Source organism: Zootoca vivipara, chromosome 2, assembly GCF_965207765.1.
Source record: "Zootoca vivipara chromosome 2, rZooViv2.hap1.1, whole genome shotgun sequence".
NCBI classification, from domain to species: Eukaryota; Metazoa; Chordata; class Lepidosauria; order Squamata; family Lacertidae; genus Zootoca; species Zootoca vivipara.
Genome location: NC_142584.1, coordinates 47,160,661 through 47,187,333, shown reverse-complemented (window position 1 = coordinate 47,187,333; position 26,673 = coordinate 47,160,661). Strand labels below are relative to the sequence as shown.

General features: G+C 43.3%; 1 protein-coding gene across 3 annotated transcripts in view; it reads left to right on the top strand.

Moving 5' to 3' along the window:
• The first annotated feature begins 11,900 nt into the window (after positions 1-11,900).
• Positions 11,901-26,673, top strand: part of HTR4 (5-hydroxytryptamine receptor 4) — a 172,430-nt gene continuing 157,657 nt past the window's right edge. For 2 of the 3 annotated variants that reach the window (XM_035105230.3, XM_088661808.1), the window contains exon 1: positions 11,901-12,542. The gene's annotated coding sequence lies outside the window, so the exon portion shown is untranslated. The remainder of the gene's footprint in view (positions 12,543-26,673) is intronic. The other variant, XM_088661809.1, reaches the window with a different exon arrangement.

Here is a 26,673-nt window from a genome sequence, read left to right as displayed (position 1 = left end):
TGGATCCAATTGTGGCTGCCCAGCCCTGATTCATAGCCAGCCTTGGAGGGAGCACTGTCAGCTCAAAAATGAAAAGACCAACCCTCCACCCCACCACCCCCTCACTGACCCTGTCCCACGAAGTGCTTCTTCCAAGAGATTTTTCTTTTACATGTAGCATCGCTTCAGTTTAAACACATTTCTTGTGCCATCTTATGAGTGGGAAGAGGAAGGCAGAACAGTTTGTCCTCAGCAGATCTTGTTTTCCCAATTGCATTATACATGTGTTAAGAAATGTGCAAGATTCCTTCCCGTTCCATCATCTACCTGCCTAGCAAACACCCTCTAGCTTATTTTAAATTCTTACGTTGTTTGGCTGGTCAGTGATGAGAACACTTCTGTTGTTCTAGTATTCCTGCATGTTTGCCTCTCATCAGCTGCATTAGGCCAGTGTTTTATCTTTAGACTTTACCACCAATTGACTGCTGGAACTACAAGTTAAATTCAATTGACATAGTAATCCGACACTTGAGTTACACCAGATGAGAGCTAATTGAAGTTGGTGGAGACCCCACTATGCCAGGAGAGAGTGAGATACGGTACGTTGCCATCAATATGAAATATACACTGGCAGGACACCCCAGGGTTTCCCACACACTTTCTCCCACTCCCAAATGAAACACTATTCATTTATCCAAGCTGATTCAGTTAAATGAGAGGGCTTTTTCCATTTTCCATTTTCTGATTTTTTTTATATTTTCATTCTTCTTTGACTCTCCAAGTAATGCCTCCTCCTCCTCCTTGACAGCTCTGTTGGTACAGCATGAGGCTCTCAATTTCATAGATTTGAGCCCCATGTTGGGTAAAAGATTCCTGCACTGCAGGGGGTTGGACTAGATGACCCTTGGGGTCCTTTCGAACTCTACAATTCTGTGATTCTTCTATCTACACAATATTCTCTCCTTTACCGGTAGATGCTGCTTCCTTCTGATCCCCCACAATCCAGATCAACTAAGTATCCTCTAGCACAGGGATGGAAGTTGCTCAACTACAATTCCCACCATGCTTGACTATTAACTATTCTCACTGGGACTGATTGTAGTCCACCAACACCTGTAGGGCCAAAGCAGACTTACATTGGGCAGGCACTTTCTCTGTTCCGTTTTCAGCACCTGATAAAAAAAAATATCTCTGTTTAGGCAAGGCTACCCAGATACAGGTAAATCTGACCTATATTTTAACATGTGGTTTTCTTTTATAATGTATATTTTTAACAGCAGGTTTCATTTATTTATATTTTGCATTTTTTAAGGTTATGGTTTACATAAGAACAGAAGAAGAGCCTGTTGGATCAGGCCAATGGCTCATCTTAGTCCAATATCCTGTTCTCACAGTAGCCAACCAGCAAGCAGGATTTGAACACAGGAGCCCTCTCACCTCCTGCCATGTCCACCAACTGAATGAGCTTTATATTTAACAGAATACAAATTCTGCTAAAGAATTTAATAATAATAATAATAATAATAATAATAATAATAATAGCAGCAGCAGCAGCAGCACAAAAGAGTCAAATTGTTGAGAACATTTCTGAAAGAGAAGGAAATTTCCTTTGACACACATAGGAGATGCAAGTTTCTCAGAATCATAATCTCTGTTCACGATGAGAGGGGGCTGATGGATGTGATGGCAGCAGCAGGGAGGGAAGATGACTAGGCAAGACTTTGCATGCCAGGCCCCACTCATCTGGTCCCAAATCCCACGCTTTACGCAAACAAGCAATCTCTGAAATGAAGCCCTTGGTGCTGCAGGAGGACAAAGACAAAACGAATTCTGCCAAAGTCTTTCATGACTAATCAAAGCTATTATCAAACTTTCCCGGCCAAAGTGGAGGACCAAGCAGACATCCAAAGAGACCCCTTTCATTTTACTGCATGACTCAGAAAATCCAGCAAACAGGCTAGTTAACAAGATAGCAGCTGAAAGGGTATAATGAGTGTGGGCTGTCAATTTCTCCCTTTTTTCTTTCTTTAGTGCAATAGCATGTTTTCTTTTTGTTGCTGTTGCTCCATGTGATGGTGATCAAGAAGGGCTGGTGATGGTTTGGCAAAGCATCGGGTATCTTGTGCCTGTGCACTTTAACTTCCTTCCTTTGCCCCTTCTGTCAGCTATGACTGGTAAAAGCAAAAACTCATGGGCTGGCTCTTCAAAACTATGCATGCACACACACCTGGTGCCAACTCTCGGCATCACTGGGCAAATGCCTGGACTCTGAGGGCCCAGCAAGGCCTACCAATGCTAGTGCCAAGTGCATTATTCCAGCCTCCTTATTGTTACTATTCCTTTACCTGGTGTTTGTAGGTAGATATGCAAGGACATGGGCTGTCCTTCAAGTGCCCTAAGCTGTAAAGTGCTTGAGCAGAGAAAAGAGATGAATTGGGTCTGGAAACAGATTGAGATCCAGTGCCATAAAATGACCACAACACCCAGTTCCAAGTTTTTAATGAAACTCTTGGGACATTTCAACTTGGGCAGCCACATAGCACTGCATGTTTGCGCTCTCACTCTCATTTGCTTGATTTTTCTGCTCCCTTGGGCCTAGAATGAAGCTATTTTTAGTCTTACTCAAGTTTAAGGTGCCTTCTTGGGATTAATGGTGGCTACCGTACCAGGAAAAAGTGATGTTATGTATTTTCCAGCCAAATAATTGATAAAAGCATATAAATTCTGAGTTCTTTCAGAATTATTATGCATGTCTGAACTTACTGAGATGTGTGTCATGAAAATCTTAGTTAACTGCATGCATTTGTGGTTCAATAAGTATAACTTTTTTGTAGTAATGGACCAACAGATTAGAGCAAATGCACATAGGCACGTAGATAGAACTGCTCTGTGTTCTGTTTTATACAGAGTAATGTTTGTGCAGCAAAGTGTCTCTTCCATGCTGCCACATCAGTATTGATGTAACATACATTGTTATTTTTAATAATATTTCTTTCACTTGTATTTCTCAGATACTACAAAACTCCCCCATTTTGCAACAAATGGGTATCTAATTCTTTCTCATTCTAGTGGTGATCACCTGCTTCCTTTAAAAAGGGGGGGGGTGGAATAGAAGAGAAGGGAGATGAAAAGCTTGTGCAAATGGCTTGCCACATCAAAATAAAATTCTTGGGGCACTCCCAACAGTCGCAGAGCTAAATGAATCTCAGCAGGAGGCACCTCGCATCATATGTTTCTACTATCATTGTCTTGGCACAGTGGTAAGTTTGCAGCTAAACTAATCATCCTTTTGTACCGGCAGAGCTTGACATGGGAATCAGCATCCTTACCTGCAGATTGAAAATGATCAGAGGTGCTGATAATCTCCCATAGTGACAGACCAGATGCCTCTGGGAAGCCCACAAGCAGGGCTTTTCCACTATTGTCCCCCAGTAGCTGGCATTCAGAGGATGCTTCTGCAGGTAGCAAATAACCATCATGGCTAGTAACCATGGATAGAGCCATGGATAGCCTTAACCTTCAACATATTTGCATAAAATCCTTAGACCAGGGATAGGGAACCTATGCCTTTCCAGGTGTGTTGGACTACATTATCCCTCATCATTGGCCACGTTGGCTGGGGTCAATGGGAGTTGGAGTCCACCAACATGGGGGGGGGGCACAGATTTCCTATCCCCAAGATTCTTTACATTGCTCAATTTTATCATAAAATCATAGAGTTGGAAGGGACCTTTGGGGATCATTGAGTTCAACCCCCTGCAATGCAGGAATCTCAACTAAAGCATCCATGGCAGACAGCCATCCAACTTCTGCTTAAAAACCTCCAATGAAGAAGAGTCCACAACATCCCGAGGGAGTCCATTCAACAGTCAAGCTGCTCTTACTGTCAAAATGCTGTTCCCAGTATTTAGTCAGAATTTCCCTTCTTGTAACTTGAACCCATTGATTCGGGTCCTAGCCTCTAGAACAGGAGAAAACAACTTTGCTCCATTTTCCATGTGACAGCCCTTTAGATATTTGAAGGTGGCTATCATATATCCTCTTAGTCTCCTCTTATCAAGGCTAAATACACCCAACTTCCTGAACCATTTCTCATAAGGCTTGGTTTCCAGATACTTTATCATTTTAGGCATTTCTTGCTTACTTACTTGGAAATAAGTACCACTGAATTTAAAGGGGCTTATTCTGAATAAGTGATTGTGGGACTGCAGCCTCAGATAAGGTTACGTCAGAGTAATGTAAAATCAGCGTAAACATAATGGAAATGAAACAGTGGTACATATGGATTTTGCTCTTGATTGCGATAATGCCAAGAATATATTACTGCATTTTCTGTGCACTGATGTAAGTGGCACACTAGCTTTCAGGGCCATTGTAGAGAGCCAGTCAAGATATTGTTGGAGTGGGGTGGTCCCTTATAATTCCTGGATCCTGAAAGGAATAAAATGTAATGAAGGATTCCATTGCTGGAATAGCCAGTCCACCTTCATGGTACAGTAATAGCCTGCTAAGTATGAGTCCTTAAGGTAACAAAGGAAGTGGCTCTGTGCCAGAAGACAAATGAGTGGATCTCCCACCCTCAACTGTCTGTTAGTGAGAAGAACAAAGCCAAGAGTCAAGATGTGCGTGTGTGTATGAGAGAGAGCTAGTGGCTAGAAGCAGGCTAGGCAGCTGAGAGACAGAACCAAGCCTGATTTCTGCTGGGATCCAAGGCTGTGGCTATGGGAGAAGCAGGACCTTTTTGGGGTGTTAATGATGTGAGCCCCTCCATCGTAGGCTCAGGTTGTATATATGTGAAATAAACCATCATAAAGACACCACAGTCTCCGCTGTCCCTCATTTCGAGAAAACCAAACTCTAGGTAAGCGCCTGGGACCCCTGGAATCTTCCACTGCTCAGAGATTGGGGTGGCATGAAACAATATATATTTTTTCCTGAATAAGGAAGGGGTAAGATAGAGAAATGGAGAATGCTCTGGTGCTATTTCCCTCTCCTTGCACTTTAGTGGTATGTGTGGGAAAGAGCACAATGAGAACTAGCTCTGTTTGCAATCAGCTATATATCATGTGAGTGTTACACCTTCTGCTAATCAGTCTTCCTGGTTCCGCATTTTGGCTCATCTCATTTCCTGTTCAGAAAACACCTTCCAAATTATATGTACTACAGTGATTAATAATTAACAACAAATTAACGGTGCAGCTCCTTTTAAGAGGTAGCTATAAAAGATTCATGAGTGACTTAATAGAGATTTCATATTTTTATAAGTCTGCCACTGCAGCTTCCTGGGAAGTCCTTTAACAATAATTCACTGATGTATGTATCACCTTTGACAAAGCCATCTGTAATGTATTTTAGTACAACATACTGTGATTAATAGCTGTGTATAACTGGGGAGGCTCTATAAATAAACATAATCTTGTTTTATGTCTCTGTATCAGTATATTTGCCTGACTTCATTCAAGGATCGATAAAGTACTTTAGAGAAATTATGAACATGGAAGTGGATCGTATTTTATTTTGCTGTTTTCCCTGAGTACCAGTTTATATAATCAGGAGAATCAAATTTTATGCATTGACCAGACTGTATTATTTTAGCATGCCACTTGTATGCAAATATGTTGAAGCACTAGAGTCTAGGCCCTATAGCATAAAGTGTGGCACTCCAGGAAAACTTTGTCACATGGTTCTGATGATATTTAAAGTGACCTAAGATGAAAGGAAGGGAGTGGCATTTGCTATTTCTTCCAAGGTTCTGATTTTAATTTGAGCTCCCTTTCTCTTAGAGCTTTGTCCCAGCTCTAGCTATGAGCCAAAACAAGGAAGGGTTAAAAAGTTTCCCCTTTCTCACCCTTTCAGTGTCTTAGACAGTAGAGTGAATAATAAAGTAAATAATAAATTAAGAGCATCTTCTTCAGTTGATTAGAGTGTGGTGTTGACCATGCCAAGGTTGCAGGCTCAATCCCTGTATGGGGCAGCATTGCAGGGGGTTGGACTAGATGACCCTCAGGGTCCCTTCCAACTCTATGATTCTATACTGTACCTAATATTAAGGCATCTCATAGACCATTGATGTCTTTTTGTTCTGGCCTTTTATGCTCATCCCATGCAAAGGACACTGGAGGGTTATACATGTTTGTTACCCATCTGGTGGATAGTAAAATTCAGCTAATTAAAAACCTGTCAAAGTCTCAGAAGTCAACTGGAGCAGCCTTCACTGTTGGCCTTTCAACTTTCATTTCAAATGAGTTTGGACAGTTGAACTGACTGTTTTGCTAGGACAACCAGAGACTCTTGCCCTGATCACTTTGGGATTTTCTGGTTGACAGCTGGTGGCTTGAGACATATACAAAAACTCGGTTTTGAGATTCCCTACCTCTAAATGGCCTAGATACAGCACAGTGCTGCCAGATGGCTGACATGTTGATTGAAGACTGGCCGTTTTGAGTCAAGAGCCAATGTTGTGGCTCCAGTACAAGGGCTGCCCGCTTGTCGGCCATGGGCAGCATGTGCCCCAATGAGGTTTATTTCTGGCAGCCTATCTTATCTTTTATTTTTACTTATGTTCCCATGATTGCAAAAACAATTTTCATTGGCAGCAGTCAAAAAGTATTAGTGTCAAACCAGTTGCTCAGCTTGCTCCTCGGGTCAGAATATTCAGTTCCACTCTTTTTAGGGCATTTCTGTGTTTCTACGGAATTTAAAACCTGAAAGTTCTGGACTGCCTGATTCCTTATGTTTCTGCCCAATCATTGAGAGATTCAGGAGAGTCACTGCTAGTGGTCCCCCATTTCTTGAATGCACAACTCATATCAACCAGAAGTCATGGATTCAGTATTATGGGCCCAATTTTATAGAACTCCCTTCCTTCTGAGGTCAGAAAGATCTCCTCCCTGTTGAACTTCCAACACCTACTGAACTTAAAAAACCAGCAGGCATTTAACTGAATACTGATATTATGGTTTTGACTGCTTTGTTGTTTATTGCATTGTTTTCTCACTTGTACACTGTTTAGAGATGATTGTAATTAAATAGTATATACATTGCTGAAATAAAAAAAATGTTAATCACTTTGGAAATGAATATATGTAAACACCAAGGTCTGGTGCTTCCAAAGGAAATATTGCACACACACACACACACACACACACACACACACACACACACACACACCACTACACTACATATCAATATGATGATGATGAATTAAATTTCCATATCTCCCTTCAACTGAAGATCACATGGCAGTTTACAATATAAAAACACCAATATACATACCACAATAACAAACAAAAGCAATACCCCCATCCAGTTTAAAAGGCTACAGATTAGGCATTCCCAAACTTCAGCCCTCCAGATGTTTTGGACTATAATTCCCATCATTCCTGACCACTGGTCCTGTTACCTAGGGATCATGGGAGTTGTAGGCCAAAAACATCTGGAGGGCCGCAGTTTGGGGATGCCTGCTATAGATGGTTTAATTAGCCAAAGGCTTGGGAGAAGAGGAATGCTTTTGCTTGGCACCTAAAGATATGTAATGAAGGTGACAGGTGAGCCTCCCTGGGGAGAGGCGTCCACAAGCAGCGAGTCACCACAGAAAAGGCCTGTTCTTCGTGTTGCTGCCCTCCAGACCTCTCACAGAGGAGGCATATGAAGAAGGGCCTCAGATGATGATCGCAGGGTCTAGATTGGCTTATATGGGGAGAGGCAGTCCTTGAGGTATTGCGGTCTAATATGGGTAACAACTGGTATAAATATCTCCATTTACAAGGCTTGTTGCAAGAGAAATATCTTTAGCAGGCACCAAAAGGACAATAGAGACTACTACTGTAGTTTTATATTTATATAATGCTTTGTGCTCAAAGCATGCACCAACTCTGTAATCTGTAGGCAAAGTATTTGCCAACTCTGTAGGCAAATATTGTGTATGACTGAAGTGGGATTTGATTCAAGGACATCCTGGTTCCCGTTCCTATCCTCTTAAGTGCAACATTAGCTCTTACCTGACACAAATTAGGCAGCTCAGATTAATATCCCATTCGGAATATTCCCTCTAGACAACATTTTGCAGCCAAAATGCCAGTGGAGAAGGAAATGCTTTCCCTTCCTCATTCCTATACTTTCCCAAACCACATGTGCTCACTTGGATCAGGTTTAACAGGCATAAATTGCTTTTTAGTTGCCTGAAATAGTTGATTTTAAACAAAATCCTTGGACAAAATACTTATACAGTACATTCTGTGCCCCGTAACCTTAAGAAACAGACTGCATAGTACATATTTGTAAAAGATGTATCAGTAAGAACATATGAAGTGTCTAGCTGGGTCAGACCAAAGATCCAGCACCCTGCTTCCCATGGGGGCCAACAAGATGTCTCTGGGAAGCCCACAATAGTTGGATCAGGTGAAATAGGAAGTCTGTATCACAAAAGTGGCAAGCACACACTGATACAAATGTATTCACTCAAATAAACAGTGAAAGGAAGCCACGAACATCTTGTATGCATTGAATGAGTGCCCAGAAATGGCATTCTCTTTGATCAACCACTGCAACTACAGCCAACAAGCAACTTGGGGTACAATTTGGTATCTACAGGCTGAGTGGCTGTACGATCTGGGAGAAGCTCTGCTATATGGGCAAAACTTATGATATGCTGTCAACACAGAGATATATCAGCAGAACTCCCCCAATAGACCAGCAGAGCAGCCAAAATGGGATGCAGAGTTGGGTGGGGCAGGTGGCATGGAGGAGTACACTTATGCCAAATGCTGTGCACCTTCAATCCTTTGCCACCCACCATTGATGGCAGAACTTTACACCCATCCTCAACCTGGTGCAAGGAATTTCTCTCCCACTGAATTCAATAGAAGAGGGGGGAAATTAAGTAGTCTCAGATCACATCCTACCCCACCCCCCTTGGCAGTGCTTAAAATAGGACAAAACTCAACACACAATCACAGCACAGCACCACCAGTATATCAGGAAGAGAGATGACAGGGTGTGCAGCACGGGGGCAATATTAGATGGAGTAGAGATGCTATGGCATTGTCTTGTATGCTGTGTTCGTGTGTGTGCACATGCGCGCAGTGCTGCTGGCTGTGTGCTGGGGACATTTTCCCATTGCAGTAAGGCTACTTCTACATGTCTTTTTGGGGTGTTTGTGATGACATGTAGAAACAATGTATAACAATGCAAGTTCATGCACAACAGCTACACCAGTGTCCTGGCCTATAAGGTTCCTCTTAACAGACATTCTGCTACCCATGTAGTTCCCATGCCATTCAGATAAGGCTGCATTCTGATTGCTAACCTGACTGTACCCTAGAATGATTATTTACTGGTAACCTGACTGTACCCTAGAATGATTATTTACATGTCACCAAAGAAAGATGGCAAAAAGTAGCACAGATTTGAATAATTTGTACTAATTTATATTGTTACATGGTACCTGCAAACTCTGCTGAGCGGTAGCAAGATTCCAGGGGGTTCCAGGCACTCACCCAGGGTTGTGTTTCGTTTGGGGAAATTGAGGCACAGTGGAGACTAGTTACTTTCAGAAATATGGTTTATTTTACATATACTTACACCTAATGGAGGGGGTACAGAACATTATACCCCAAAGCTTCAAATTGAAGTGTACCTATCAGAAATAAGTCTCATTAAATGCATTGTCTTCCAGGTTAATTTGACTAGGATCATGATGTAGGAAAGACTCCTAGTGGAATATTGGATTGCGGTGAGCCACAAGTACTGAGAATACACCAGAGTTTCTAATCCACAAGATAATTTGCCTCAGTTCTAGAGATCATGTAGATCAGGGACAGGGAACCAGTGGCTCTCCATATGTTGCTAGACTACAGCTATCATCCTTGACCATTTGCCTTGTTGGCTGGGGCAGATGGGAGCTGAGTCCAGCAATAGCTGGAAGGCTACAAGTTCCTGTTCCTGATGTAGAAGCAGAAGCTTGTGACCAAAGAGTCTCCCAGGGTGCTACCATTATAAAATTGGGTAGGTGCATCAACAAGCAGAAACAAGGAGCCTGCAAGTGTAGGTGCATGTGGTCCAAAAGGACCGGAGAGTCAACACCCTTAGAAGAAGGAACTGAGTAATGCAAAATTATGGTGACGTGCTCAGTGAATTGAGATATAAAGGTAGCGTTCCAAGCTGTTCATATTTATACCTTGGCACGGAGCCACTGCTCTATACAGCAGGTGTCAAAGCACGTGTCTCTCCTAGAACATGTGTCTTAGAGGTGTTTCTTCTTGCTTAAGGAGATAACTGTGCATCTTCTTAGGAGCAAGAAGCCCATGCCAAGATGCCCATGTTACATCAAACCATGCAAATCATGATAACTGAATTCATTGCCTTGTTTGCATGATGCATTACTGTTGTTAACCATTACTGTTGTTAATCTCAGAAAACAGACGTGAAAAAGCTGTTATAATCTTTTGTTTAATTGTTGGTTGGGACTCAGTTTGCTATAGGCCTTGGCTTTCAATTATGGACAAAACTTTCCATGACATCATTACCCTATATAATTCCTACAGCAAAATAATATTAATCCCAGCAGGTAAGTCTGTGAGCTGCCAAAACCTGACCTCCCATGCTATTCTTTTGTCCCCTTTAGGTCCGATGGCGAATCTGAACCCCTCCAGATGTTGTTGGGCTCCAACTTCCATCAGCACCAGCCAGCATGGCCAAAAGGAACATAGGAAGCTGCATCAGAGTGAGACGGACCATTGCTCAATTTAGCTCGGTTTTCATTGATGGACAGATGCTCTCTGACCTTTCAGGAAGTGGCCTGTCTTTAGGTTGATCCTGGGACCTTTTGCATGTGCAACAAGTGCTCTTCCATTGAGCTGCAGGCCAGGAAAGTCTGGAAGACCAGAGATCCCCCAACCTATTTTAGGCTGTCCCTTAAAGTCAAGAACCCCTTGTTGCTGGCATCTGTCTGTCTCCAAAGCAGTGCTGTAGCTATGGGGGCGGCTAGCTGGCTTTTCTGCCCTGGATGAAGCCTCCAGAGGGACACCATTGAGGCTCCTGGGTGAAATAAAACCTTGTTTCGCCCTTCTCAAAAGAGTGCACCTCTGGGGGTGAAATCAAACCACTGCCTTAGCAGCAGCAAAGAGAGCTTCCTGGGGCACAATGGACAGGGTGTATGGAGGTCCTGGGCTGCCCAGACGACAAGACTTCCCTCTTGGCCTCCCTGATGTGGCCCAAAGGAAAGCAGAGCAATGCACTTGGCACCAGCTTGTCTACAGGAGTTGCTAGGAGGCGGCACCCAACCACTTTAGGGACTCCACTCCGGATTTGTGTTGGGTTTACTCCTTAGTCCTTCCTTGTCCTGAAGATTCCACACACTGGGGATAACTTTGGGAGTACATCTGTTTATGGTCTCGGTGGTGTTAAGGACTGCATGACAGGAAAAAGTTCCGCTTTCTCTGGGGTCGCAGTACCGCGCTGCTGAGAGAAGCAGCCCCTCCTGCTGCCTGTCCTCCGGCTCTGCAGCCAATTAAAGCGCAGGCCTGGGGCAGAGAAGCAACTCCCGGTTGGAGGAATTCGGCGGCCAGGTGTCTGTGGTTCACCGGAAAGCGCGCACCGGCACCACATTCCCACTCTGGCGGCCGCTCGGGAAACCCGAGGCGAGATCAGCAGGCAGCACCTGTTGCCACTGACGGTATTACCTGCGGCTTGCGGAGGAGGCAGAGAGAGACGCTTCCACGAGACTTGGCTGCGCGGTCGCCCGCGGGCTTCCACGAGCGCGGGAAACGCAGAAAACACCACGGGGGGCCCTTTCGCGCGCCGCAGGTGGGGCAGCGGCCTCGCTCCCCCCCACCCCCCATCGTGATATAAAGAGAAGAGAGGCTTCCGAACAAGCGCCTTTTGCTTCCTTCCAGCAAGAGAGAGCGCGCGCGCAACACTGCAGGGTACCAACCGACCGCAAGCAGGGGAAGCGCCTGGTTTCCCTCGTGGCCGAATTGCTCTGCGGCTCTCCACGGCACGGATTATTCTCCCTCCGCCGTTTCCCCCCTGGAGCGGAGGAAGGCGCCCGACTGCGCGCCCGCTCTGATTGGCTGACACTAACTGGCTCGGCGCAAAGCAGGCAGCGCGCTTCCTACCTAAGAAAGGCAGCTGGAGAGAAAGCGAGAGAAGCCGGCTGCCTCAGAGAGAGAGAGAGAGAGAGAGAGAGGAGAGGAGAGAAGGCAGCCCGTGAAAGAGCTTGAAGGTCTGCTCTGCGCGAGCTTTCCGGTCGCTTCATCCCAGGACAGCAACTTCACTGAAGCAGCGGAGGGGCGCGCAAAGTGTTAGATAGCAGCAGCCGCGGCGGCTGAGCAGCTTTGACTTCCCTCCGCGGCGCCCGAGCGCTGCATAGGGAGTGAAAGAAGCGGGACGGAGCGAATGGTCGAGGCGGCGCGCTCCTTCCCCGCCGTGCGAGACGCCCGCTTCGCCTCTACCCGGAGGAGACGACGGCGTGAAGAGCTTCCGCGGAGCAGATGCAGCCGATCACGTGAGCAGCGGGCCAGCTGGACCATGGTGGGGGCGTCCGGGCTGCTCTCCCTGCAATGGTGAGACCTCGCTCCTTCTGGGTTGCCCGGGCGGGCGGGCGCGCGCGCCGACTTGTACGCGTCCCATTCTCCCCAGTTGCTTTATTTCCGATCGCTGGTTTATTTTATCTCTGAACCTCTTTTCCAAAAAGGAAAGTAAGCCAGAGTTGCCTCTCCACCCCTCTCATGAGGACAGGCTCTGCCAGGCTGCCTAGGGATGGTGAGGTATTCTGCATATGTTCAGAGGCACTCTTGCATCTACTACTAATACCGGTTTGCAGGGCTGAAAACAATCCCCTATTGGCTTGTACGCTGCTGATAGGTTTCCCGGAAGTTCTTAGGGAGAGTCTTTCTTTCGAAGGCATGTTCGTATCGTACACGCACTATCGGGTGGTTCTGGGTAGCCTGCCTCCAAATAGTGCCTGGAAGTAATTTGCTAGAGTAGAGGACTCTTAAAAAGAAGGCAGCCTTCCTGCTGGAAAATATGACAATACCTTGGAAGTAGCCCAACGTAAATAATGCAGATCAGAGGAAATATAACCTTGGTCCGAAAGATGGTGTCAAAAACAAAAGTTTCCTGCCTGTCCAAATGCGTCCACCGAATCAATAGCTAGGTGATGCTAGAGAGTTTTTACAGTGTGCAAGAGGTAGGTAAAGGAACGTGGGAGAACTTTGAACTTTGCTTTATTATTGCTTTGTTTTGCTCCATAATTTCTTACCTGGTCAGAGAGGGAAGTGCTGTATTGGCAAGGGCTGCCCCCCCCCCCCATGTAATAGATATCTTCTGAAGTAACGGTACATTAGAAAGGTTTTTTTTTACCTTCGAAAAGAATAATAAAAGGCATGACTATCAAAAGCAGAAGTTTCCTGCTAGTGGAAATGCATACACTGATCGAGTAACTAGGTAATGTTGCAGTATCTACGGTGTGTGTTAAGAGTTATGTAAAGAGGAGCGTGAAAAAGAGGGACCAGAGGAAACGTCGAACTTTGTTTGATTAGAGTGCTTTGCTTTGCTCTGTAATTACTTATAAGGAAGTTGTGTATTGGCAAGGGGCTTCCCCAGGTGATAATAGATAGCCTCTGATGTAAGTTAGAAAGCTTTGTTGACATTGCCCTTACTTCACTACTACTGAATAAGGGGCATGGTGCAAACAGATGTAGGATAGGCAACAAAGCACAAAAGTATCCTTTAAGAGGTAGAAAGTGAGGGGAGGAAGTGTGCAAGAACAAAGCTGGGGTGGGAGGTGGGTTCCTACCACCCCCAGCAGAAACTGAGAAGACTGGGAAGGAGTGAAAGAAATGGGAAGGTAATGAAGGAGACATGGGTGTAAACATCTAAAATGAGTGAGGTCCAAATCCCTAGAGTCCTAAGCTGCTAAGGATAGGTTACCATTGGGAACTTCTCATTGACATTTTCTGCTCCCATGTCCTGTATGCTTTTCTTTTCTTTTATGGTATTGAGGTTTGCAACATTGTGGAAGATGTTTTTTACTTAGCAGAACAGTGGATGGAAGAAAGAAGAGCAGTGTATGCTAATGGAGAAGGGCTGTGGTTTCTTGGAGCTATCCAGGATTAAACTACAGCAAAGTAAATAACTCAGTGCAGTCAGTTTTGCCTTGCTGTTAAGCACAGAAAAATGTGTGTGTGTGTGTGTACACATAATATATTGGGAGGGGGAGCCAGTTCATGAATGCGAAAAAGGACACACAACATTGCACACGTCTTTGTAAACTGAGAAAACCTTTAATAAAAATTAAAAAAAAACAACAACAAATGAACTTAACTTAAAAATTCAACATAAAACACATTGGATTCAATAATATGCTGCAACACAGCAAGGCAAGAAGCAGTCTTAGGTTTCCATTTATTAAGGGAGCAATTTTACCACCACAGGATTTGAGAGCCATAGCTGTCATATTTTGCATGTTACAAGTATAGGATCATATCACAAATGCAAATATGAATTAATGTAATTGAAATTGCTTTGCAATTTCAAATCATTTTCAGTAAAAAAATTATTTGCATTTTTAAACATGTAGTTTTGTACCCAGTTATCTGTGAATATTGATATAGTCACATAAGTGAAGGGATTATTTATTTTACAGCCAGGTGCACATATCACATTCAAATGACTTGTTTTTCCACCATGCAGTTACACACATACACATTCAATTACTAAATTCTTCAAAAACAATTTTTGTGTTTATTTGTACTCACTCTTTAAATTCTTTTTATTGATGCTTTCCTATAGTAATGAGTCTGCCAACATTACAGCACGATCCTGTGCATGTCTACTCCGCAATAAGATCCACTGAATTCAATGGTCCTTTCTCTTTAGTAAGTATAGGCTTGTTACCTACGTGACATTTTGATGATGCTTGGACAAGTGAAACAGCTTTTTTCTCTACTGAACTGCCAATCAGCAGTAGAGAAAAGTGGAATTGCAAGAACATTTCTGGATATGTGCCAGGAAGGAATTTTCTGCTGAGCTCTGTTGAAACTGGTATATTTCTGTGGATTGGTAGATGCTTGAAGGCTTAAACATTTCTTATGTATCACAATTTCATTTTCTCCAGAATTTCCAGACTTCATATCTAAAAGCAAGGTGTCACAGCATTTCCTCAAACTACTTGCAGCTTAATACTCAAATCAGCATATAGTTAGATCAGGGGTCAGCAAACTTTTTCAGCAGGGGGTCGGTCCACTGTCCCTCAGACCTTGTGAGGGGGCCGTACTATATTTTTTTTGGGGGGGGGCGGGATGAACGAATTCCTATGCCCCACAAATAACCCAGAGATGCATGTTAAATAAAGGACACATTCTACTCAGTAAAAACATGCTGATTCCCGGACCGTCCGCGGGCCGGATTTAAAAGGCGATTGGGCCGCATCCGGCCCCCCGGGCCTTAGTTTGGGAACCCCTGAGTTAGATCATGGGACTTTAGCTGCTGTTTTATCTGACTGTCTGCTCCTTTAAGTAGCTGCTGAATTAGTATAAAACACTCTTCCTTCACTGCATAGAATTTTCCTATGACTCAAGGGGTATACTCAGTTGTTCTTTTAGCTTGCTGGCAGGAAAACTTGCTTCCCTCCCTCATGGTTTGCATATCTGAAGAATTTCTTGAAAACTTCAAAAGTTGTACAGTTTTCCCCACACACCATAACTAAGCAATAGGATGTAAATGTGATAAATAAATAAACTTCTGTAGTTTATTTCATAGACTGGGTTCACTGAAGTTTATTTCATAGACTGGGTTCACTGAAGCCCAGAGAAATATAACTGAGGCTACCCCCTGAACTTGTGGCTGAATGGAGAGGTTTGAACTCAGACCCCATGGTTCCCAAGTCAGTGCACCAATGACCAATCTACACTCATGCAAAAAGTCAGATAAAAAATAGGCTGACTTATTTGATAGCATGGGGTGTCCAATCGGTGGGAGAAAAGGCAAGGGATGAACGAGAAAAGACAGAGATGAACCTAGTACAAAGATAAGCACCATGATGACTTGTAATGGATCAGCAAGAAATATCTGTCCTCACAATTTTCTGAGGACACTTATGCTTCTTCAGGTTGGGGCAGTTATTGCAGTAATGCCTCTGCTAGTTTGATGTTTTTTCAGTGAAAACTAACCGCAGAGAAAGTCGGCTTAAAAGTGACACTAGTTTACTATGCTATTAGCTCAGATTCAGTGTGGACAATACTAAGCTAGAAAAACCAGTTGCCTGACTTGAAATAAGGCAGCTTCCTGTGGCACTTCCCAGGTACATGAGTAGTTAATGGAGAACACTCTGTGAATGCAGCATGTCTGTAGACTGAGCAGTGAAAGTGTATTCTGCTAATGGATCTTTCATTAGAGTTTGAATTATTGGAGCACTGGGGGGGGGGAATCTGGAAAGTCTTAATTGAATCTTTCTTCGGAGGCATCTTAAATAATCCTCCTGCAATGCAACAAGATAGAACTCTGAGACTGAGTCACTGAAAAAAATCGAATGCCTGGGTATTGCAGCTGCTGTTCTGTAGAAGCCAACATTAGATAAACCCCTCCTCATCTCTTTAGGCCTTGGTACCCAAACTAGGTCCACTGGAAAGGTAGAAGAAACCCCCTTGGAGCATATGGTGCCACTTGCTTTAGAAACAAAGTTATTTAAAACACTCCACGTCCTCTGGTTTGTGAGTGAGCTGTATCCCATCTTCTGTGTTACTGTCACTGTTGTTTATTACCCTCCTTTCACTCTAAGGTTGCGAATTTGAAACACAAAATGTAAAAGAATTTTGGCAATGGCTGGGATAACCGTGACTCTTGCTCCTTGGGAAACATGGAGGCCGTTTTCCTTGGTAAGGTTCCTGGGGCAGATGGAAAGACTCCAAAGCTCCTTCATGGAATTGGCTGGAGTTGCATCTCTGATGGGAAAGCTTGTTGGAGTTAGTGTCTGATATAAAAAGCTTTGCATTCTGCAGGAAGCTGTGAAATACCAAGGGACAAGACAGGAGTACAAATTGTAAAACATCTTAGTGCTGGAACTAGGCAGCTGTTGGCTAATATTGTACACATCATTTTTTCAAGGTGAAAATATCAGGTAGAGATATCATCTCTCTCACACACCCTTGGTGGTCTCTCCCGAAAGGAAAATTGTGCTGTTTGTGCGTTCTCTCTCTCTCTTTCTTTCTTGCAGGATAGTCTTATAGCGAGATTGTTGCCATGACGTTTTGTAGAAAAAGGGAAGCAATTTTTTTTAAAAAAATTAATTTTTATTGATTTTGCATAATAAAATTTTACATAATAGCAAAGACCATACACATACATAACATATTTTTCACATTCTCCTACCCCCCTCCCAGAGCTCTCTCCTCCCACAAGAGAACCCCCCGAGAGGAAGGCAATCAAATGTGGTTCATTTTATAGTTGGGTCTCTATCCACCTCCCCCCCTCCCCCCCCCAGAACCTCCCTCTGCCACCAAGAGGTCCCAGGATGGCAAGGATAGGGACAGGCGAATATCCACCCAGCTGTTGTCTAACTTTAACATTCAAAAACAATAAGAAAAAAGAAAAAAAGAAAGACAAAAAAAGAAAAAAGAAAAAACAGAAGGAAAAAAAAAGCCACAGCGTATCTAATTTCCTAAACATTGTCTATTGGGCTTCCCCAGACCCCCCCTTTGTTGATTTTCATTTGCTAGCTCCATCTTTACAGTTTTCACTATTTACCAACCATTCTAATCTCATTTAATTTAAAATTGTCCATTTAGCCAATTAATCAAATTATCAATAAATTTTTTTTTATTTGTTTACTTATATATCTCCTTCCATTCCCCTCCTTCTCCCCACACCCCAGAACTCTCCCTGCCACTGAGAGCCTCCAGGGTACAGAAGATAGGAAGAGATGGCTCTTTTTCCAGCTGGTTCTCCCCCTCCCCCCCTTCCCCCCACTCCGGGAGTCCCCCTCTGCCACCAGGGAACCCCAGAACGGAGACGACCACGGGGGGAGGATTAGAGAACCCCGCTATCCCATTATTCATTCTTCCCAGCTATACTAATAATCTTCTTTCCAATCTAAAAAGAAAAACGCACACACATCTCTATTCTACTTTCCCTCCCTTGCCTGAAATTTTCCTGCAAGAACTTTCATACTTTTATAAAATCTATATATCATTTTCTTATTCCATTTTAAATCTTATCTTCTAATTTTAGCCTCTTCCCCCCCCTGTTCACGGCACCTCCCTTCTCGGATCAGCAAACTCCATAGTCCATAAACCAGTTTAGCCAGCCTTTAAACAAGGAACCTTTTTCCATTTACCCCACTCCCTTTCTGCGAAATTTTACATGTCCAAATTTTCCATTCCCTCGCTGTTGCCCCTTTATTGTTTGTATCATCCACTCAATGTAGGTAATCCTCTCCCACGGTCTTTGTTCCCTATGGGTATTCTGAAGTCCAGACATAATTTCTGCTCCCCCTTCCATGGGAGCGTCATTCCCCTGATTCACGTGCTCAAAAACTTTTTCCTCTTTCTTCTCATTGCAGACTTCCTCTTGATCCAAAAACTGACATGTTTCTCGCTTTCCTTCTGTTTCTTGTTTATTCTCTTGTTCCAACTTTTTTTGTCCCTTGTCCCCTTGAAGAAGTCGATTTGTTTCCTCTAATTGAGCAATCTGTTTGTGTGTTCCAATAGTAAGTTCCCATAAGAATTTCAGAGTTTTTTCTTTAAATCCAACTGTGTAATCGTATGTTGACATTTTTGTACTCCTCTCAAGGACACAGTGCAATCCCAGAGCACAGGAAGTGTTAGTATTTTTCATTCGATCGCCATTTTTCCAAACTGGTTAAATGTATTCAGAAATTAAAATCCATTACTTGTTTCTAAATTGTAATTCAAGGGAGTTTTCGTAAGCAACTTTTACAGCTCAGTTTATCAACATTGTTTCAAAACTCCCTATTACACAAATCTTGCTGAGTCCATCAGGACCGCCGATTCCAGCAGTAGTAAGAGACTCTTCTCTCTTATTAAATCTCACACTCTCCCCTCTGCCTTGTCACCAAGGGGGATTTCAGCACAGTTCTTGCAGATGCATAGATATAACAAGTCGACAAATGACTTGGCAATGGGTATTTTCTTAACTGTTTCCACTTTCAATCAATATGGGGGAGATCGGCTTCCGTTTTTTAAATCTCCTCCCGCTCCAAATTTAAGTCCCAAAAAGAATTTTTTAGCCTTCTTACTCACGGTAATCTATTTTTTGAGTCCTTTTTCTTTGGAAGTATTCAGCGCTCTCCGCCTCCGGAACGGAGCTTCTCTTTGCGAAGACAACAATGGTGCTCAAAATGGCCCCGCGACTACAACCCTCCTCGCTCTGGGGCTCTTATCAGAGCCTACCAGAGAGTTGGGGAGTCCGAATTGGGGCTCCGCTGAGGCTTTTCGTCCCTATAACGCTCGATATAGGGCTCTATGGGGTGCAGCGTCGCCCCCGCTGCTTCCCCCCCCCTCGCAAAGACAGGCTGCCTCGGAGATCGAGGCAGACCCCACCGGACGGCGCTGGCGCTAAACCGGAAGCCCCCAAAGGGAAGCAATTTTTTAATGTTTTACTGGGTGTTGGAATAAATACTTGTTTACATTGTAATTTATGGAGTTTTCAGTGTGTGTATGTTTGTGTGCATACACAATATAAATCCTGGTTTTCATAACTTTATGAAATAACAATACTACTGGGAATAGGAGTTTCCCCTTTCCTTTCAATTTCAAATGGACTTATTATTTCTGAGCTTATCATGCATTTTCCCCAGGTTGTTGTTGTTGTTGTTGTTGTTGTTGTTGTAAATAGGGCTTTTGAGTGTTCGTGTGTGGAAGACTTCCACTATGCCACCTGAACTTCCCTACAGTGTCCCCCCCCCCACTTGCAAGCATCCATCCTCACAATTTACCTTCCAGCAGCAGTTGCAGAAGCTATACATATCCATGTAAATGAGGCTGCTCCACTGCCCTTCAGTAGACCCCAAAATTTTATCCACAGAAAGTACTCAGTGCAAAGAATCGCAGGGTTTTTTTGGGGGGGGGGGAGGAATTGTGGTTTACCAGGGCTTCCAGGTCCTTAGTAAGGATTGAGGATTTGTGCACCACTTCATAGGTATTGGAGGAAGGGGAAGGCAGTGGGCCAGCTTGGAATGGGTTGAAGTTATTTAGGAGCTGAGCTGAAATTCAATGAGGTTTCGGCTCGGATACTAAGAAACTTGAATCTCAAACTTTGGAAGTTCCCCTTTTAGAATCTGAGTTTGAAGAGACTTCCAGGTCATATAGTCCAGCCGCCTTGCTGCTGCTGCTGCTGCTGCTGCTGCTGCTGCAGGAAACCCTCCCTTGCAGTTCTGCAACTCAGCAACATTATGCCGCTTCTAATGGTGCCATGAGCTGTAGCTATAGTTTGTAGCAACATTCTTACTCCCCACTCCCATCGCTCTAATCTCATTGTTTTCAATATTCATCAAATATTCTGATCCTGTCTTTTCTCAGAATCTATTTTGGTAACTGGTCTGAAATATAGTTCTAACCTACACGAAAAATGGTTGCATGCTTGCTCATGTATGGATTTTCAAGGGAATGCATGACTTAAAGAGAATTTGGTTCACACCAAAAACACATCTGCTGTGGTTGAAATCCCTTACCTTGACCATGATTTTATTGAATGGCCTTGGGCAAGTCACTACTGGTAGCTAAGCCTACCTCACATACTTACTATAGAGCTAAAATGCCCCCCCCTTTTTTAGGAAAAGCAGGAGGGGGATAAAAATTTAAGAAAACAAAACCACACTTGCTTTCCCTCTTTATATTTGCATTTTATGGTGATTTGTTGCTGGGTTTTAGAATTCAGAAGTAGGGAGGCATGCTTAAAAATCTCTAGGTTGCTGAATGCCTATTGGTTTTTAAAAAACCCCTGATTTGGGTAGAAAGCCTGATAAAAGCAGATTTTATTTTAGTTTCACAGTAACTTGGTGAAGGGAAACTCATCAAATGGAATTATAGTGGTACCTCGGGTTACAAACACTTTGGGTTACAGACTCCGCAAACCGAGAAGTAGTACCTCTGGTTAAGAACTTTACCTCAGGATGTAAGCAAAATTTGTGCAGCGGCGGCAGCGGGAGCCCCCATTAACTAAAGTGGTACGTCAGGGTAAGAATGGTTTCAGGGTAAGAACGAATCTCTGGAACGAATTAAGTTCATAACCAGAGGTACCACTGTATACCAAGTTTTATTTTAGAAGCCACTAATGGAAATAATTTTATTCAAGAACATGTTTGTGGATCAGCAACAAGATACAGTTTAACATTTTGCATTTGTGGGGGGAGAAAATAATGGAAACTTCCAGAACTACATTTTTTGTCCATTCTAGAAGACACTTTGTAACCTGGGATAGACCCATGGGTGCAGCCAGTATTTGTGTGTGTAGGGGGGTGGGGACAGAACCTCAGTTAATTTTTTTTTTTACTTAGGGGGCAGCTGCCCTCCCTGCCCCCCTTGGCTACGCCCATGGAAAGACCCATTGGTGAAGGAAGAGGGAAAAACTGGATTAGATTGCTTTCCCCCCAAAGCAGCTGGTTCTGATTTGTTCACATTATCAATTCTATTAGCCTTATTGTTATACCAAATAATTTCATTTTAAAAGAGAAAATAGCCCCAAATGAATAAAACTGGTTGCAGACACACAAGTAGCAGTGGGAGACGCATCCACTAATGTACACCGAAAAGCAAATTAATTTGAAAGAAGACAAATTACGCTAAGCCAGTTTTATATAATTAGGTGAACAATTATTGAAAATAATTGAAAATGTAATCAGCACTCAGCTTGCACTGTGATTAGGTGTTGAGGTAAGGAGGGGATGCCTATTAAACAGTTCACTGCAGAATCTTAATGTGTGCCACAATGTTTCTGGTGCATATTTGAAGCATGCAACAAAATTCCTCTCATTACTAGGAGACAAGTTAGGCTTACTCCTGGGGCAGTGGGTTTAAGATTTATAGTCTTAAAACATGGAGGGATGGGGAGAGGGAAATTAAACTCCTAGGCACTAGCACCAGGCTTGGTGTTTTTTTTTTTTTTAAGTGCTGGCCCACAATAGATATATTTCAGATTCCAGGTGTGGGGCTTATTTCACCCATGCTGAAACTCTAAACTTATACCACACATGGGTCAAGAGATCTATCAATATGTTAGGTATTATCTCCTCTTTGCTATTTAAAACCTTGAGGTGCAAACTAACCTGGACCCTGCACTTTTTATCGGAGGTGCTTTTGTATGCCCCCCCATTCCCAGTGAGGTTCAGAGGGTGGCAACAAAAGAACAGGCCTCTTCTGTGGTGGCTCCTTGATAGCTGAATACTGTCCCCAGAAAGGCTCGCCTGGCACCATTATTACATGTCTTTAGATGCCAGGCAAAAAATTCCTCTTTACCTAGGCCTATGGCTATTAAATAATCTATGGATTGTAAAAGTGTGGAGGAGAGGACAGTTATTATTATTATTATTATTATTATTATTATTATTATTATTATTTACTATTGGGCTGTCTGCCAGTATGCTTTTGGCTATGTTTTTATCATTGGACTTTTGCAGTAGTTGGGAGTGGGCAATAGCAGAATTTGCCGTGACAGCGCCATGGCACCAGGAGAGTGTTGATACTTGGCCCCTAAAGAGCTTTAACCTGCTCTCAGGTGTGTGGTGTTAACTCTTGCTCTCAACACCCCTCCCCCTTGGTCAAGGGTCCCAGTAACCTAGCAGAGACTGCATGGTGCCTGTATGTGGGCCCCTCTGTGAGGTGCCCCCTCGAAGCAGCATAAATATAATGTTTCAGCTGGTAGGAACAAAGCTGTGACTCTTGTATAACTGTCAAGTCATGCTGTAGCAGTGGTGGGGAACCTTTGGACTTATCCTACTACAACCACCACCTTTCCTGAATGTTGGTCTTGTTGGTGGGTGCTTTTGGGGAGTATTTGGAGGGCCTCAGGTTCCCAATCACTCTGCTGTCACAACAGCTACAGAAAGAGCTAGAATTTATACCCGCTTCTGCAAATCAGCAGGAAGAATAATTCATGTTCGGGGTTTTTTTGATGGGTTTCGGAATTTGACAAATGCATGGGTGATAAGGCGCTTGATGGCCACCAGCCATGATGGCATGATACCTGCAGGGTCTGTGCAGGTAAACCATAATGATCTACTGTTGGAGGTGGGATGCCTCTGAATGCCAGCTGCTGGGAACCACAAGTGAGGAGGTTGCAGCTGTGCTTGGGTCCTGCTCACAGGATCCCCATGGGCATCTATTTGGCTTGACCACTATGAGAACATTGTTGGTCTAGATGGGCTACTGGGCTAATCCAGCATTGCTCTTCTTTTGTTTTATGCAAGTCCACCCTGAGCAAGGAGCAAGAAAGTATTAAGTATATTTTATCATGCTAGCTGCTGCGGCAGTGTCTACTCATTTGCATTGTAGAGTTCACTCCCATTAGCTTTCATGTTTTATGATGGCTGGCCCAGTTAAATTCTGAATGGAAATTTCAAATTTGGCATCTGGATAGTGTGTGTGTTTGTGTGTGTGTGTGTATGTAAGAGAAGCCCTTCTGTTTCTATTCAGAACTGCCTTTCTGCCTCGATGTAATTTGGTCCTTGGAGTGCAGGACAGATATGAACCTGATGTACTACATTATTGCTAGAGGTGAAGAATCCTAACTCCTGCCATTGAAGTCCCTGCTGCTCCACCATTGGCAGGTTCTTACCTGCCATGTTCATACAATCCTGAGTTGTTACTAGGAATGAGGAACAGGTTTGATTCAGGGGGAGGGATAATGACTGGAAAGAAGTGAGGAAAGAGAGAGATGGAGGAGAAGGGCAGAAAGAAGAGAAAGTGAAGGATGGAGGGGGGAGAATGAGGATTGAAAAGATAAAAAGGAAGGGTGAGATGGAGGCAACAAGGAAGTAGGGCTAAGAGGCTAAGGAAGAGACATGCGAAGTAAACCTGCTGACAAGGCATGGATGGATGAAAATAAAGAGATGAAGAATAGAGGGAAATGGAGGAGGAGTGTGTTGTGCTCTGGAAACCCCAGAAATCGTTCTCATGTGGCCTGGCCTGCTGATGCTGCAGGGTCCGTGCAGGTAAACCATAATGATCAGTATTACCATTATCTCCATCAATATAGCCTCAGTGAATATAAATAAGGCTTTAATATTCACCTTGGGATAAACTCCCTCCCTCCCTTTTAGGTCCCTTCCCCTACTTTTAGGCTGGTGATGGGCCTGATATAGGTTGCAGTCCTAACCCCAGTTACCTTGGAGTAAGCCTGTTGAATTCAGTGGAATTTACTTTTGAGTAGACATGATTAAGATTATATCCTTAATTATTTATAAGAGGATATAGGTCGCATATGTTCTTTTGCAGATATGAATCTGAAGCTGGATATGTGACTTGCACAGTATTGCAGTTAGATCTACAGTATAAGCAAGCAACAACGTTAAACTCATGTTTTCAAGTCAAAGCCCAGGATTGTTCCTATGTCTCTAAGTAAAAAACAAAACAAAATAAAACCACTAAAGTTGTGCGAAGAGGAGACTGAAGCTGCAAGGGCTCTGTCTGGAAATGTTTGCATGTTCAGCCTTTTTTTGGGACAGCAAATTGCATTGACATTTGTGGAGGTGGTTTATTGAGCGGGCATTATAATGATCAGTCCTTGGCTTGCTTCATGCAGTAGCATGAAACAGCCCAGTTAGATTTCATATGGATTCGATAAATGTTAAATGTTAGAGTACTGTAAATGCTTATTGAAGTGTCCTGAATCAAAAGCTGTTTTTACAGCCGCATTGGTTCTTATCATAAAAAACCTTAAGGGGGTTCTGACGCATGTGGTTTCATGATACCACAGGAATGGGGTTTTCTGATAGTTGCTTGTGTCTTGACAGTGCGATTATTTTAGGTTTCTTGCTTTCAGCTTTGCACAAATTGGAATCTATGATACAACATCTGTAAGAAAATTTTTTGTAGAGCTTGCTAAAACTAGTTTAAGTTGTCCTAAATTCTTTGGTTATGGGAGCACGGTGGGCATGTGAAGCTAGGTGGATTTTGAATCGAATGCTCTGTGAGCATTTCAAGTATAACCAAGACCAATCACATAATTAAATATTTAACTTTCCCCTCAAAGACAGAATCCCTTTGAGCACTGAAAGTTCATGTACATGTGTGAAAGAATGGTAATTCCTGCACTTTGTGTTTTGTTCAGTTATAAAATGGTTGCTTTGGGGAACCTTTGGTCTACAGATGTTGTTGTACTACATCTCCCATCCTCTCTGCTATTTGGCTCTGCTGGCTGAGGGTTGATGATAGTTTTAGTGCAGGATCACCTGGACGGCCACAAATTCCCCCATACCTGTTTTAGAAGCTCTCTTGAAGAAGAGGGGCTGGGAGAGTTCATAAAAGCTTAAAGGTGCAAAGTTATGCATGGAAGGGTGAAAAGTCTTTCCAGGAATGTTTGGCTTGCATACAACATGGACAGAGGTTCATCCTACAAGGGGAGATAACAATTTAACATATACCCACCCATTCTAATTGGCTAAACAGTTCAGAGGGGAACTGAAAATTATAGGGCCCCTGTCATGACTCTGTGTTAATTGCATTGCAATTAATGTGGATTGCATTATTCCATTATAATGAGAAACTGAGGTTTCAGCAGACAGACTTGAAACTTGGCAGTGTAGGGGAGGTGAACTTGAGCATGCTCCATGCTGTATTTGGGATGTAAAACAAAAAAAGGCTTGCTTTGGAAGAGTTTAAGGTGTGGTGAGCAACTTCAGGAAGCTGACAGATGTTGTGTGCTTTTATTCACTGACTTAGGGGTGTTTCAGAGAGAAATGTTTTGTTTTTGTTGGCTTATGGGGAGTATCTAGTATGTGCCATTACATGAGTTCTGTAACATGCTTGCAGTTTTTTTAAAAAAATAAAAACTACAATCGAGGTTACTATTGATTTAAAAGCTGAAATCTCAGCAGCATTTTTCTCCTGGAGATAGTATATATCTGAAGCAGGTTTTTGTTGTTGTTTTTTAATGGAATTTATGCAATATATCATTCTAAGCATTTACAATATAGTAGAGGAAAACCACTCGCATCCCATGAGGGTAATCTTTTCTGCACATGCATGCAGTCCATACTCTGGGGCCAACACTATACCTATAAATGCTACTGTTAACCGTAAAGTATTAGGTTCTTAACATTGATGCATTTTCATTATTGCTGCTAGCCAGTGGCATGTGATCATTGGACTAGGGCAGGCATAGGCAACCTTGGCTCTCCAGATGTTTCGGAACTACAACTCTCATGATCCCTAGCTAACAGGGCCAGTCATCAGGGATCATGGGAGTTGTAGTTCCAAAACATCTGGAGAGCCAAGGTTGCCTATGCCTGGACTAGGGAGACTAGGTTAGTCCCCTAAATGTTCCCCTGGTACCTCCATCTCAAAGCCTGGGAAGCGTCTACCTGGCTTAGTGAGAGATATGTGATTCTCACACATGTGACACCAGTATGTCACAACGCCGCCCCCCCCCAAATTGCTCTCACAAGCTAACTGGCCCTAACTGTTCCCCTATGAAAAATTTCACTGAACGTTGCTGCTGCTAGGGTATATCAGTAATACC